Genomic DNA, 15,677 nt, shown 5'->3' with positions numbered 1-15,677 from the left:
AATATTTCTTTTTAAAAATATAGACTTTTTTAAAAAGCTAGGACACTTTTAGCAATGTGGCAACAAACAAGATGACACTCATTTCTGTATGTAAAAATCTGTAACAAATTACATCATAAGCAATAAACCCTATATTACAGTATTTTTGGATATCATCACATTGTACAGCTTACATAAAGTAACCCATTCTACTAACAAAATTCAGAACACGTTAACTGTTATACTGCTGGGGGAATTCTGTGCCACTGAGCAAGTGCAGAATTAATGTCCCTCACAGATTTTTTTCCCCCATATAATAATTGATTATGATGGAGGCAGAGAGAAGCTGCAATTACACCTTTTGCCCACAAGGGGCTGATATGGGCAGGTGGCTTATGGGATGGAGCAGCCAGTCACAGAAAGGAAGGGGGCAGAGGCTGCCTTCCTCACAGCATCCTGCCCACGGGACTAGGTGAGGAGGCACTGGATATGTGGGGACAGACGGACAGGGCACACAGGGCTACTGAGGGGTGTCACAGAGACTGGGGTTCAGAAGAGCTAGTGGCTGTGGACAGACTGAGGTGGGGGCACAGGAACTAGTGGGGTGACACCACTGAGCCAGGGGCTGAATGGGAGTGGGGGTGCAGGCCCACGTGAGGACAGGGAGAAGGGGGATGCAGGGACACATGGGGATAGGGGCACCTATGACTGGCTGAATGCGGAGTGGGGGTTCAGGGATATATGAAGACAGAGGCAGCTACGCCTGGTTGAATGAGGGTGCAGGGATGCAAGGAGAAACGGAGGTGCGGGGCACATGGAGACAGCAGCAGACTTCGGCGCCGACTCCTTGGGTGGCTCTGGGGTTGGAGCATCCACAGGGGAAAAATGCTGAGCATCCACCGGCAGCCCCCGTATCAGCACCTCCCCCTCCCCCTCCCCTCAACACCTCCTGCCAACCAGCAGGCCCCGCCAATCAGCGCCTCTCCCTCCCTCCACGCATCTCCCGTCCATTGCAAACAGCTGTTTCGCGGCATGCAGGAGGCTGGCAGCACGGGGGAAGGAGCAAAGATGCGGCAGGCTTGGGGGCGGGGGAAGGCAGAAGAGGTCAGGAAGAGGTGGGGCAGGGTAGAGCGGGGGCAGGACAGGGCAGGGTGTGTCACTCAGGGAAGGGGTGGAGTGGGGACATGGCCTGGGGCAGAGCCTATGGGGGCAAATGTGCTTGACTGAATGGGAGATGCTAGGATGCAGCCAGGGTCTGCTTGCAGGAGGCTCCCCAATTCCCTAACAATCCTTCCCCCTCCCACCCCCACAATAAAACCTGTTCTATACTTTCCTGCTACACCCAGCAACCCTTCAAGATTCTCTCCCAGGCACCTTCCCAACAATACTTCCTTATCCCTCAACTCCTCCATTACCCTGAGTCCCCCCCCCAAGCCTTTGCACTGCTTCTAAGGGATACAGGAAATAAGTTTCTGTATTGCAGTTTAAATGAATTATTACTCACAGTTCTGTGTTAATATACCTAGTAAGGAATCTATTTGTCAAAAAAACATGTACTGAATCTTTTTTGTCTGTATTTTTACAGACATACTTGCTGACAGGTATTTTGAAATAAATTAGCAAAATAATTGAAACTGGCATGATTATATTGTATTATTCTGACAAATAAAATATGCAGAATTTTGCAGAAATTTAAAATATTCCGCACAGAATTTTTAATTTGTTGGTGCAGAATTTCCCTAGAAATAATGTTCAAATCATAGAAGATGGTTAGCATTTTAATATTCCAACTTTTTTTTAAAGCCCACCTTCACTACTTAGAAATATGCATAACTCAGAGTAATATAGGCTATAAATAAACATTTAAAAAAAAAAGTCTTCTTCCCTCACATAAAAGTGAACATTTGTATATAAGTGCCTGACTGGCTAATTGGATTTCACCCTTGGAGAACAGCAGCTCAAATATAACCTTAATTTCTGAAATAAAATAATTTGGTACACATCAACTCAGGCCCTCACGGACATAAATCTACAACATAAATGACCACACAGAAATTGGCACAAATGAAGCTCAGTGCTCAGAAGCACAGTGTTAGCACAGAAACTTGCAGAATGCAATATATCCTAGCTTGAGGTCACTGGGAGGAAAATACAGAAAGACTTATACTACAAGAACCTGCACTGTGCTCAGCAACTATGCAACATTCAATGCCAGTTGCCTTAGTTCTTTTATTTATATTATATATAATCTTATAGTAATTAATGATATCGTGATTTTTATCATTTTTTAAATTATCACATATTTTAAATTACAACTTGCATTCAAAGCAGCCTCTCACAGTGGATTTTTTTCCCCTCAGAAATAAAACATTACTTCAGAGTGAGAAAAAAAGAGTAACAATTCAACAGGTCAGTTATTTTTATGATCCTCTAGTGCTTCCTGCATTTTGCGGAAGGTACACCCAAACTTACAAAAAATTAACATGAGCAGGTTACATTGTAGCATTATTCCAATGGTATTACAGTGGCATAAAACAGAAGCAGCACAGTGATGAAAGGCTCATTGTGCTTAAAAAACAATGGAAGAGAACTGCTTTCCACTGACTACCAGGTCTATAATATTTTTTAGCCAAAGTGTCTTATTTGTCTCTCTAACAGCATGAACTGCAAGTTGTTCTGTATTTGTAAACCCTTGTACCTGCCTAGGGCAAATTACAGGATTAAGGCAAAAAACAGACTGCAGGACTGGAAATTTACTGCCTAGATCAGCAAATCATTTCATATTATTTAATTTGACAACTGTTACAAAATACATAAAAAGTGATAAACATCACTTATAATTGTATACAAATGAAGAAAAACCATTCCCATTTTTCTTGAATGTCACTGGAAATGGTCATTATATTAAATTAATAGGTCAGGAATATTCTGCTCTGACTTCTGAAACTTCACTAGAATTATTTTGATTCACACAGTTTTATAGGATCTTGAGCCTTTTGTTATATGGCTTGTGTTATAGGATCTTGAGCCTTATATGGCATACTGCATCAATTCAGAGATCACGGAGACAACAGGCCATACAACCCCTTTACATTTTCTTAAGTGTCAGTGATGATCAGCGAAACAGGAAAGAACGTCACCCATACACTGGAATTTGAGAGATGCATTAAACATGCTCAGTGTATCCTCTGATATCTCACATAAGCCAAATACCTAGGAAAGAGATGAGTATAGGTAAGCATGAAATACTGAAATCTCTATTATGCAGCTCCTTCTGTGCCACAAATAACCAATCTGAATAGGATAGCCCCTATGCCTGCATACACCAAGAGGGTAGAATCTCTTCAGGACAGCAGCTGTATGTTGAATTTGGGCTGGACTGAATTGTAAAACCCATAACAAAATAATCATGTACTTTAGCAAAATAAGAAATAACAGTAGTTCATAGTCTCAATCTTGAGACTCTATATACCTAAAATTATGATTTAACTAACAAAAAAAATTAGAATACTCCACCCTCTGACTTTTTCTTTACTATCACCAAGTAAGCCTATGAGCAAAAATAGTTATATATTGTATTTTCCTATTTTCTTCACAATCAAATTCAGAAAAGAAGGCAAGGCTTAGAAAAATGTGTTTTTATTCCATTACGCCTTAAAAACTACTCTCTACTCATAACTCTCCCATGTAAACAATATATCTGGCAGCAAAGGAACTCCTGAAATACATCATGAAAACTAGAACTAATCTTCCAAGCAGCCACCACTGTTTAAATGGCAGCTCTGATCCACAAGCAGAATCAGGGTGTCTGCCAAGTACTATGCTACTTGACCAAAAGGACTGAAACACTTGCTCTAAAATCCATACCCAGGTTAAAGATCAACTACAAAGCAAAAAGTTTGCTGTTGTTTCTATATTTACTGCTTCTACATAACTTTCTTAAATTTTTATCTCATGCGTCTTTATTTCCCTGTCTTTCTGTGTGGTTGTGTGTATTTAAAAGTGTTTATGGATACAACAAAGTATAGAATTGTAATAAGTCTTCTGGCTTGTTACAGGACACTGTTATCTTTCCCCAGTTCAACATCCAATCAGCAGAAGGCTCCATAATCCCTCCAATTCAGGAAAAGAAAGTCACATTCTGAGATTCCCCACAAAACAGGGTAGGCAGAAAGCCAAAATCAGAGAGGCAGTGTACATAAGAACGGCCATACTGGGTCAGAGCAAAGATCCATCTAGCCCAGTATCCTGTCCTCCAACAGTGGCCAACGCCAGGTGCCCCAGAGGGAATGAACAGAACAGGTAATCATCAAGTGATCCATCCCCTGTCACTCATTCCCAGCTTCTGGCAAACAGACTAGGGACACCATCCTTGTCCATCCTGGCTAATAGCCATTGATGGGCCTATCCTCCATGAACTTATCTAGTTCTTTTTTGAATCCTGTTATAGACTTGACCTTCACAACATCCTCTGGCAAGGAGCTCCACATGATGACTGTGCATTGTGTGAGCTGTGCGACTGTGCATCCCAGTGGAGCCTGGGAGCTGACTGCAGAGGGAAGGCTTGATCTGGGACTAGGAAGCTGAGAGCCAGGCAGACTCATCATATTGCTGACAGAAGGCCAGCAAGAAAGAATACAGGACAGCATGCTGCAGGCAGAACAATGGTGTGGAGGAGTTGAGATTCTTACTTCTACACCTCTGTCCAGGACTGTCATTAGGTAATAGGTTAGGAACTCTTGGTTTGATCTTTTCTGTTATAACAAAAGCAATTGTATCTATGGTGTTTGCACCTCTATTTTGCCAGCCCTAGTAAAACATTCTTGTGTTACTCAGAATTTGTGAATGTTTCTGGGAGCCTCCCAAGCACTACTGTCTGAAGAGCCAAAGGCTGTGTCTACACTGGCAAGTGAACGACAAAACTTTTGTCATTCAGAGGTGTTAAGAAAACACACATCCTGAAGACAAAAGTTTTGTTGAGGAAAAGCACTGGTGCATACAGCGCTTTGTTGGCAGGACAAAGCTACCGCTGCTTGTTGAGGGTGTAAGTTTTTTTGTTGATGGGAGAGCTCTCTCCTGCCGACAAACAGTAGCTATAATATGTGACTTTAGTGAAACGGCTTTAGCGGAACAGCTGTGTCGTTAAAAGCTGCGTAGTGTAGATAAAGTCTAAAACAGTGAGTGCCTATGTTTACAGTCAAGCTCATGGTACCCAGAAAAGGCTACCAAATATCAAGAGGAGAGGTATACCACAACACTCACAGCGGGGTTGGTTACAGTATTATTCTTATAAATACTTTTTTGTGCAATTTCATTGTAAATGCAAAAAACTGCTAGTTGGCCAAATGCTAAATACTAGCTATGAGTCCAATAATGAAAAATTATGTAGCAGGCCCCAATCAAAAGGCCAGACTGATACACTATGAAATTTTGAATAGGGGGTTGGAATCTGAACTTGTCAGGTCAGGTGCATCACTAAAAAACTAACGTGTGCAAAATCTTGTAAATGTTGGCTGTGCTTTAAGTCAAATCATATTTATAGCAATTCTTTAGAGAAAGGCAAAAATCTATTTAAGATACAAATAGATTAAAAACTTTTGTTACTGTAAAGATTCAATATTAATACATTATTCAAAATAGTAGGCTAAACTATATTATACTTACACACACTTGCATATTCACATGCAAGTAAGCAAAAGTCACAAACTAAACAAACAGGCAATTATATATAGCTCTGTTATTCATGGCAGTTCATGAAACTGGGAAGTGGTCCATTTACAGTGTTGTTCCAGCAGCTCTGCGGATTTGCCTTCCCCGGGATTGGTTTCTCAAAGGATAATTCATTAACACCTTATTTTCTATTGTGAAAGTATCAGCATTCTTTATGAGCTGTTCTATTTGAGAACATACCATGAAAAGTGGTGGAGACCTAACTGCCTTGTCTGGACACAAGGATGAGATGGGTATTTAAGGGATAGCCTCTTTATCCGCCCTAGCATCCTATTCCTCAGATATCTCCTGTGGGGGGAGCTAGGTGGGGAGGAAAGGACTGAACAACTCTAATCTCTCTCTAACACAGTACCAGTGATTTGGAGAATTGCTGTCAGTAAACAGCCCAGGGATCCCAGTGTGGCCATTGGGGACTCCTATACAGGCGTAGGGATGGCATACACAATTGGTTCTACCACTCTAGGTGACTGCTGTGATCTTCCCTATGACTGTCAAAGAATGGGTTTCTGACAGGATATGTAGGGAAACCCTGGACTGAAACAGAAGTGACCAACTGGATTCTCCTCAACAGTGTCCAATGGAGGAACTCCCATAGAAAAAAACAGAGAGGCCTGTGGTAGTGGGGGACAATAGCAGTCTGAGAATTGAGATCTTAGTACCAAAAGATGTTCAGTACTCATGAGGAGTGGGGATTCTAGCTCATCTGTTATGGACAGACCCCTCATATATCTAAACTCTTGCAGTACAGAGTAGAGAACTGGCACTGACACAGTAGCCAAAGTTGATGGTACTAACAATGGTGGTTATGCTCACCCTCTTTGTTCCTGGTAGAGGGTACTGAAGCCCTGTCAGAGAGTCATGTGTCTCCTGCAATCTTGGGGACTTTCCCACTCCGCCAGTACCAGAGAAGGAGTCCTTCGACTCAAGAGTACCTTGAGAAGTTAGTACATGGGGCCAGAGACTTGGCCACTGAATCATAGAATATCCGGGTTGGAAGGGACCTCAGGAGGTCATCTAGTCCAAAGCAGGACCAATCCCCAGACAGATTTCACACCAGTTCCCTAAATGGCCCCCTTAAGGATTGAACTCAAAACCCTGGGTTTAGCAGGCCAATGCTCAAACCACTGAGCTATCCCTCCCCCCACTTGAAGCTTCTGAGATCATAGATCTTGCATGGGATTTGGGCTTGGGCTTTTTTGCAGCAGGTCCCTTCAGTCGACAGTCCATACACCTCTTTTTGGGAACTCTCCAATGACACCACCACCACCCGGCCTCCTTTTTAGGGAAGGCTGCACTATGTGGAAGAGCCGCTGGATCTGTCTGGAGAGAAGATGTATGTGTGGGGGTCTCCTGATCTGACTCAGATACTGGTCAAAGTGAGCACTCCATCATTAACAGTCTGAGCTGAATCCCCCTGTTCTTCCTCACCCCTGATTTAAGGGATAGGCAGAAACTGCAATTCTGGGAGACACAAGACTCTCCCAAACAACGGAGCCACTTAGAGTGGCCATCACTCACAGGTATAGCCTGTCAGGAGAGGCAGTGTTTGAAACCTGATGAGCCAGGCATGCCACGCCAGGAAGAAATGGCTCCCCAAGGAAAAAGAGAGAAGAAAAAACAAAACCTTAGCCTCTCAGTACTAACACTTACTAAGTAACAATAACTATTACTGACAACTAACTATACCAGGGGTTGGAACCTCTGGCACGCGGCTCGCCAGTGTAAGCACCCTGGCAGGCCGGGCCAGTTTGTTTTCCTGCCACATCTGCAGGTTCGGCCGATCGTGGCTCCCACTGGTTCGCTGCTCCAGGCCAATGGGGGCTGCAGGAAGCCGCGGCCAGCATATCCCTTGGCCCGCGCCACTTCCTGCAGCTCCCATTGGCCTGGGACAGCGAACCGCGGCCAGTGGGAGCCGCGATCGACCGAACCTGCAGACGCAAACTGGCCCAGCCCACCAGAGTGCTTACCCTGGCGAGCCGCATGCCAGAGGTTGCCAACCCCTGAACTACACTAACAAAACTTAACTATCAGAAAAACACGAAATAGCTGAGGCATGTTCAAGGCAGACATGCTAGGGTTCTCTCTCTCTCAGGCTGAGATAATGGAGAAGGAACTGAGGACAGTTCACCCCATACCCTCGGCGTCCAGCATAAGAAGGCATAAGGCCGAACAGGCACTGCCAGCAGAAACATCTACAATGAAGAGCTTGAGAGGCGCATGCACACCTGAAGTGGAATATCCTTAGGATCACTACTCAAAGAACAACTAGATTTTTTTTCTTCTCCTCTAAGTTCATCAGCATTCTTCCTACAGGCAGCCAGATCAAGAAGTTGTGCTTTAGCTCCATATACCAGAAAAATGGAAAAGGACAAGGATAATGAGGTTTTTGATCAGCATTCTTTCATAAATGATGCTGTGAAATACTTTTGTGAAAGGATTTTATAACAAGGGTCAAAATCACTTTGGCCATTTGTCAACTGATAAAATTGAAATAACCCTTGAAAAGAGACTGGACTGATTGACTGACTGCGCAGGAGAAGGTGAAGATGTACAGTGCTTTTGACTAGAGGCTTGCACTAGAGATATACAGCTATAACCTGCTGTGGTCTACAACTGGTATCAATCTAAGAAATGCCTTTTCTATGCTGGAAGAATACATCATGTTAGAAAAACTAACACACAGTAACAGGATGTTAAACAGGATTTAGCATCTAGTGTAATAATATGGGACAAGTCATGTTTAAAAATGTAATAGCTAGTTGTGGCTAGCTTTTAAAGTCTCCCTGGAGATGAAGTCAAAGAAGATTAGAAACAGACCTCAGTCATTTTTAAATACACGGGGGTTCTCCCATCAGCATAGGTAATCCACCTCCCCAAAGTGGACGGAAGAATTCTTCTGTTGACCTAGTGCTGTCTACACTGGGGGTTAGGTCAACTTAACTATGTCACTCAGGGGTGTGGATTTTTCACATCACTAAGCAGTGCAGTGATCTAACTTTTTAGTGTAGACCAGGCCTAAGAAAAAAAAATTAGGGGCTTAGGGCCCTTCTACACAGCTAGTCACTGTGCAGCAAACCACAGTGTGAATCTACAACATACCAGTTTGCCACAGAAACTTCTGGTGTGGATACTGCTACAGCACCCTGGAAGTCCCAGAGTGTAGTTTGGCACAGTATGCTTTCAGGTACTAATAAGCCAAAGCACAGGCCGGGAATTTCAATGTGCTATAGCAGTATCCATTCCAGAAGTTGCTGCAGCAAGCTGGTGTGCTGTAGATTAACATCCCAGCTGCTGCACAGTAACTTGCCCTCAATATTTTCTTGATAAAGCCCTGTTCTTGCAGAAAACTTATGACTGGGAGTATTCACATTCACAATAAGACTATTCCCAACAGTAAGTGCTACTTCCAGTCATAAGTGTTCACCCTAAGACTTCCCGGTAAAGAACTACTTGACCTTGAACCTTATCCAGTCTGAGTCTTATGGAAGAGAAAACTTATTTTAAAAAAGTTACAGAACCAAGTTATAAAGGGTTATAAAATGAAATCAAGGAGCTAACAATGGGAGGAAAAAGTAAATTAATTTAAACTAAGCAGAAAACAACAATGGTTGAAAAATGTATGCTCAGGAGGACATTCTTTTCAAATTTCATCACAGAGTGATTTGTAAGTGGTGCCAAAAATACATGCATGCCAGGGCTTCACACTCATCCTCATTAAAAACAAATTTAGCGTGAAAAATGTAAAATAAAAAATTGAAAACAAATACACCGCACCCAGACAATTCTCTGCTTAAAAGTAATATTAAAATCTCAAGCTAGGATTGTCTAACTCATCTCTTAGAGCCTCTGATCTCAGACCAAGGGTAGTCAATAGGCAGACCGTGGGCCAAATCTGGACCACCAGATGCTTTTGAACGGAACCTGAACACTTTTTATTTACTTATTATCCTCATTATTATTGTTATTATTTTCTCTGAAGTCTGGACCTTAACTATACCTTGACCAAGAAATTTGGACCTTGACAAAGAATAATCGACTACCCTTATCATAAAGCCTCAGAGATTTCATTCTTATTCTCTTTTGAAAGCCATTATGTGAGCCAAGCTTTCTAGCTAATATATTTATACAGATTACTTGAAATATCACTTACTGCTGTACTTCAAAAACAAGGGTACAAACCCATTATACCCTCAATATGCAGAACAGGTTCCTCTCATAGTAAGTTCATAAATGTAATAGTCTCTCATAGAAATTACAATAAGTAAAAGTAATGTTAAAAAGTGATACATAATTTGTTTTAGAACTCAATAGTCATCTAGATATTTTAGAACAGAAGAAGAAAAACTTCAACATATTTTCTGCAGCATGGGCACATTTTCTTTTCCATATCACCACAGTCTTTCCTCTGACCTCAAAGGGGCATGTAACTGCCCAATTTGTGTTTATCCCTTTAAGGTATGTCAATTTTTACTTCAAAGTAGTTGATATTACTTGCAAATTATGTTTTATTTTAGTTATTTAATCTCTAGGTACACTACAAAATACATACAAATATTATTATAAAGCTTAATAAAACAGGTCTCCCAGATGTGGGCTACCCCTGCAAATCTTAAAAGATACAACAAGGACCTACACAAACGCTAAACAGCTTTCCCCATCATATCAGCCAGCATTCTATTCCACTCTTCCATCTAGTTCTCAGAAAACTTAGTGCTTGTTTTTCAGTTCTTCAATACCTCCCAATAAATGTGTGTAGTCCCTATACATATATGCCTATAAAGCTCCTACGTGCTCCTAAATGCCAAACATGCATGTAACCATGCTGCATATACAGTGATTACTACTTTAGGTTTAGTTATCAAGCTTAATAGTCATCATATATTTTTCAGAGGTAACAATAATGGTACCAAACCTTATAATCTTAAATGCTGCCATTACTTTCTATTTAAATTTAAAGAAAGCTATTGCAATTTAGTCCTTTAGAGAAAGTAATAAAATAGTGCTCATAACTTCACTCTTATGCAGAGTATAGTCATAGAATTAAATATGTTCTGTGAAAATGTTCCATTCAGGAATGCTGACCAAACAAGGCATTTTTAATGAACAAAGACCAGTGGGAAAATAGGAACTTGCTTTAGGTAACAGAAACGCTGAAATGGAACCTGCATAACTATGGTATATTAAAGAAATAGATCTATTAGAAAAAATGCATAAATACAAATAGTTATACAGTGATGAAGCCCTTTAACATGAGTAAAACGGTACTAACAGAAGTTATAAAATGTATTAAGAGTATAAAATTTCAGTGAACTCAAAAAGCAAAAGAAAAACAATCAGCTAAAACAACAGAGCTATTTAACATTTGCTTTGCACCGCAGCCAACTCTATTTGATAAAATAGCAGAGTGCTCTTAAAATAAAATAATTGTGAAAGGATTAGAGCAGGGGTCGGCAACCTTTCAGAAGTGGTGTGCTGAGTCTTCATTTATTCACTCCAATTTAAAGTTTTGCGTGCCAGTAATACATTTGAACATTTTTAGAAGGTCTCTTTCTATAAGTCTATAGCATATAACTAAACTATTGTTGTATGTCAAGTAAATAAGGTTTTTAAAATGTTTAAGAAGCTTCATTTAAAATTAAATTAAAATGCAGAGCCCCCCGAACCGGTGGCCTGGAGCCAGGCAGCGTGAGTACCACTGAAAATCAGCTCATGTGCCACCTTCGGCACGCGTGCCGTAGATGGCCTACCCCTGGATTAGACACCTAAAAATAATAAAGTGAGTTTGCAAAAAACCATTTAACAAGTTTCCAAAAAACAGTGCAAATTTTAAATATAGTATCTCTTGTTGCTCCAGGAATTTACAACAGGACTACCGTATAAACTGAAGACACACTGTGATCTTGACTGCAAAATTACATGATACTGCACATCTACAAGTAATGAACACCAGAACCCAGCAGCTAGGGAACAGAAGGCAACTGCTGCTGGTGAAAAAATCAGTTCACCACAGGACAAGAGACAAATCCTGTCACTTCTATCAATGAAGTGGGAATTTACACAGGTAACATACTAATTGAAGCTCTGTTCATCAAATCCTTCAACACTAGATAAGGGTCCTCCTCCTCCTCCTTCCCTCAAAAAACAAATACGATTAAGAAAGTTAAAAATAGATATTTCCGTTTCCTAAGATTATTTCCCTTTAATTCCAATGCTCTGAGAAAGTTTATCTGGTTTGTCAACTTCCCATGTTTGTGTTTGAAAAAGAGGCGTGTTACAGCCATACTTCCATGTATAACTAAATAAACTGATTTTATATGCTTTGTATTATTATTAATAAATGGCATCTTATTAGCATTTCTCTCCAAGTTCTGCAGCTCTCTTAGAAGGTCTGGCATAGGGGCAATTTTAATTACAAAATCACCTCTTCACCTTCACCCCCCAAAAATCTGTTAGGTGTTCAACACTGGCTTATTTTTGTACATGTAAGCATTCCTTTGTGGTCGGGGAAAGCATATGTGAAGGTCATTTCCACTACTGATACACAGACTTTGATTCCCTGTGATGTCGAAGCAGCACTCGGAGCAGAATGGGGGGTTGTGGAAAGCCAGTTGCAGCTCTCTCACTCTCAACCACGCAGTCCTGGAGTAAGTTAGAGCCAAGGTGTGTGTGGGGGGGGAATGGTATATCGGCACAAAAAGGGAGGAGTGGCAGGAGCAAGAGATGGATAAGAGCAAAGGGAGGGCACAGGGTGAGGATAGGACAGAGGGGGAGAGAAAGCCTTGGGGAAGGGGGACAGGACAGAGGCATAGGCACTAGAGAACACTGCCCTACAAAACCTGGAATTGAACCCGAGTCCTCAGTCTCCACATTCCTCAGCTCTCAGCAAATAATTCTGAAACCCACTGAAAACTTGTCTCTCTTCCCCCTTTCAAGCGACTGATACAAAGGGCTTGGCTACACTTACAAATTTGCAGCGCTGCAGCAGGGTGTGAAAACACACCGTCTCCAGCGCTGCAAATTGCGGCGCTGCAAAGCGCGGCTCCCAGCGCTGTCCGTTATTCCCCACAGGGAGGTGGAGTATGGACAGCGCTGGGAGAGCTCTCTCCCAGCGCTGGCGCTTTGACTACACTTAGCGCTTCAAAGCGCTACCGCGGCAGCGCTTTGAAGTGCTAAGTGTAGCCACAGCCACAGAGAATAACAGCTTGCTACTGCCATCATTTATTCCACTAACTCAAGTGGTAGAGGTCTGTGCTCTAGGTCTAAAGATCCAGATCCTGCTGTGGCATGGGTTCTGTGGAAAAAGTGTATGTGATCATGTAATTAAAGACTACATCTCCCACTTCACCCCTTGGTCGGGACAAGATCTACATTTTAATATGGCATAAGAAAATTATAGTAAAAGATGTCAGGCCCATATTTAAGGGTTGTTGTTTTTGTTTCCTTAACTTTCTTATGCCTGCTTAAAAAAAATGGCAGTCAACAATCTAGCATATGTCAGTAGTATTATAACCCCCAGTTAGCGTGTAGGCTTAATAGGGAAAGCAGGGGGAGGAAGGAAAAACTTCAGTTTCCAAGGAGGCTGCTACTTACAAACAAAACAGCCAAACACATAGATTGGACAGATTTATTCTGAAAGGCAGAGTGGCTAAGTACAGGAGACTGGGGTCTGCCATATTAGAGAGCTCAGTTCAATATCCAGCTCTGCTAGAAGTGACCCGATTATTTTTTCAGTTGTACAATGTAGATAATATGATTGCCTGACTCAGAGGGAGGGACACAAAGCCTTGCTCAATAACTATTCTGTGCACTTCACAACCCTTAACAGTCAATAGAAGACTCAAGAGTTGAACTCATTTCTCCTTGCTATCAGTTCAGTGCACCTTCTACTAGGCTACAAAATATTTTCTGTGGGTCTGGGCTTGTCTACACCATGGGCCAGATCGACAGGCAGTGATCGATCCAGTGGGGGTTGATTTATCGTGTCTACTATAGATGTGATAAATCGACCACCGATCACTATCGCATCAACTCCGGTACTCCACCTCAACGAGGAGCGCAAGGGGAATTGATGGGAGAATGTCTCCCATCGACACATCGCAGCGAAGACACCGTGATAAGTAGATCTAAGTACGTCAACTTCAGCTACATTATTCATGTAGCTGAAGTTGCGTAACTTAGATAGATATCTCTCTCACACACACACACCCCATAGTGTAGACCAGCCCTCTCTGTCTCTCACTGCAATTTTGACCATCTTAGAGCTAAGCAAGATAGGTGAGCCAGTCTCAAGGATTGTCCAGCAAAATTTGAGACAAGAGGCAGTCGTAGGTCAACAGTTCCTGATTACTTAAAATCCAGTTAAGTCAAGCTCCCAACAGTTCATGAGAAGAAATCTGCAGGCTTAAAAGCTTAGAGCAGAGCGTTGTTCTCTCAGATGAACGCAGAGTAAACTGGATGTGCAATGCTGCAGCAGTCCAGCAAAAGGAGTCTGAATTCAAAGGAGAAATGAAGGCGGGGTGGGGGGAGTAATCTTCCTCCATTGTGGTGGAATAAGCAGGAGGGGAAAGGGTGTAAAGGGCATGCCAGAAAGATCCAAGGGTAATGGTCTCATGTTCTCTCCACAGGTACTAATGCGGAGAGTGGACTAGATGATACATCTCAGGGAAGGGAGCAGAAGGAAACTCCACCGATTGAAGGCATGAGATGCACTGTCCTAGGGATGGGGGTTCCCAACCACCACTCCCAAGAGGGGGTGGCGAGTGGTGGTGGTCGGGGACTCGCTCCTAAGGGGGACTGAGTCATCTATCTGCCATCCTGACTGGGAAAACCGAGAAGTGTGCTGCTGGCCAGGAGCTAGGATTCACAACGTGACAGAGAGACTGCTGAGACTCATCAAGCCCTCGGATCGCTACCCCTTCCTGCTTCTCCACGTGGGCACCAATGATAATGCCAAGAATGACCCTGAGCGGATCACTGCAGACTACATGGCTCTGGGAAGAAGGATAAAGGAGTTTGAGCCACAAGTGGTGTTCTCGTCCATCCTCCTTGTGGAAGGAAAAGACCATGAAATCGTGGAAGTCAACGATTGGCTATGCAGGTGGTGTCGGAGAGAAGGCTTTGGATTCTTTGACCATCGGATGGTGTTCCAAAAAGAAGGATTGCTAGAAAGAGATGGGCTCCACCTAACAAAGAGAGGGAAGAGCATCTCTGCAAGCAGGCTGGCTAACCTAGTGAGGAGGACTTTAAACTAGGTTCACCGGGGAAAGGAGACCAAAGCCCTGAGGTAAGTGGGGAAGTGGGATACCAGGAGGAAGCACGAGCAGGAGCACTCAAGAGGGGAGGACTCCTGTCTCAGACTGAGAAAGCAGGACGATCAGCGAGTTATCTTAAGTGCTTATACACAAATGCAAGAAGCCTGAGAAACAAGCAGGGAGAACTGGAAGTCTTGGCAGTCAAGGAATTATGATATGATTGGAATAACAGAGACTTTGTGGGATAACTCATGACTGGAGTACTGTCATGGATGGATATAAACTGTTCAGGAAGGACAGCCAGGGCAGAAAAGGTGGGGGAGTTGCATTATATGTAAGAGAGCACCATGATTGCTCAGAGCGCCAGTATGAAACTGCAGGAAAAAACGGAGACTCTCTGGATTAAGTTTAGACGTGTGAGTAACAGAAGTTACTAGATCACAAACCTGGTTCTCATGGGGGACTTCAATCACCCCAAAATCTGCTGGTAGAGCAGTACAGACAATCCAGGAAGTTTTTGGAAAGTGAAGGGAACAATTTCTTGGTGCAAGTGCTGGAGGAACCAACTAGGGGCAGAGCTCTTCTTGACCTGCTGTTCACAAACAGGGAAGAATTAGTGGTGGAAGCAAAAGTCGATGGGAACCTGGGAGGCAGTGACCATGAGATGGTCGAGTTCAGGATCCTGACAAAACGAAGAAAGGAGAACAGCAAAATACG

General features: G+C 42.6%; 1 protein-coding gene and 1 long non-coding RNA gene across 5 annotated transcripts in view; one reads left to right on the top strand and one right to left on the bottom strand.

Annotated features, from left to right (window-relative positions):
• WWC3 (WWC family member 3) overlaps nucleotides 1-15,677 on the bottom strand; it is a 176,344-nt gene that overhangs the window by 132,516 nt on the left and 28,151 nt on the right. The window lies entirely within an intron of this gene.
• LOC120382155 lies at nucleotides 4,444-14,379 on the top strand. The gene is made up of 3 exons (XR_005588219.1): nucleotides 4,444-4,700; nucleotides 11,564-11,770; nucleotides 14,334-14,379. It is a non-coding gene; the product is annotated as an uncharacterized LOC120382155 (long non-coding RNA).

The sequence above is a fragment of the Mauremys reevesii genome, linkage group 1, assembly GCF_016161935.1.
Source record: "Mauremys reevesii isolate NIE-2019 linkage group 1, ASM1616193v1, whole genome shotgun sequence".
In the NCBI taxonomy this organism is placed as follows: Eukaryota; Metazoa; Chordata; order Testudines; family Geoemydidae; genus Mauremys; species Mauremys reevesii.
The sequence above is the reverse complement of the archived record's forward strand: the minus strand, read 5'-3'. Positions and strand labels throughout refer to the sequence as shown.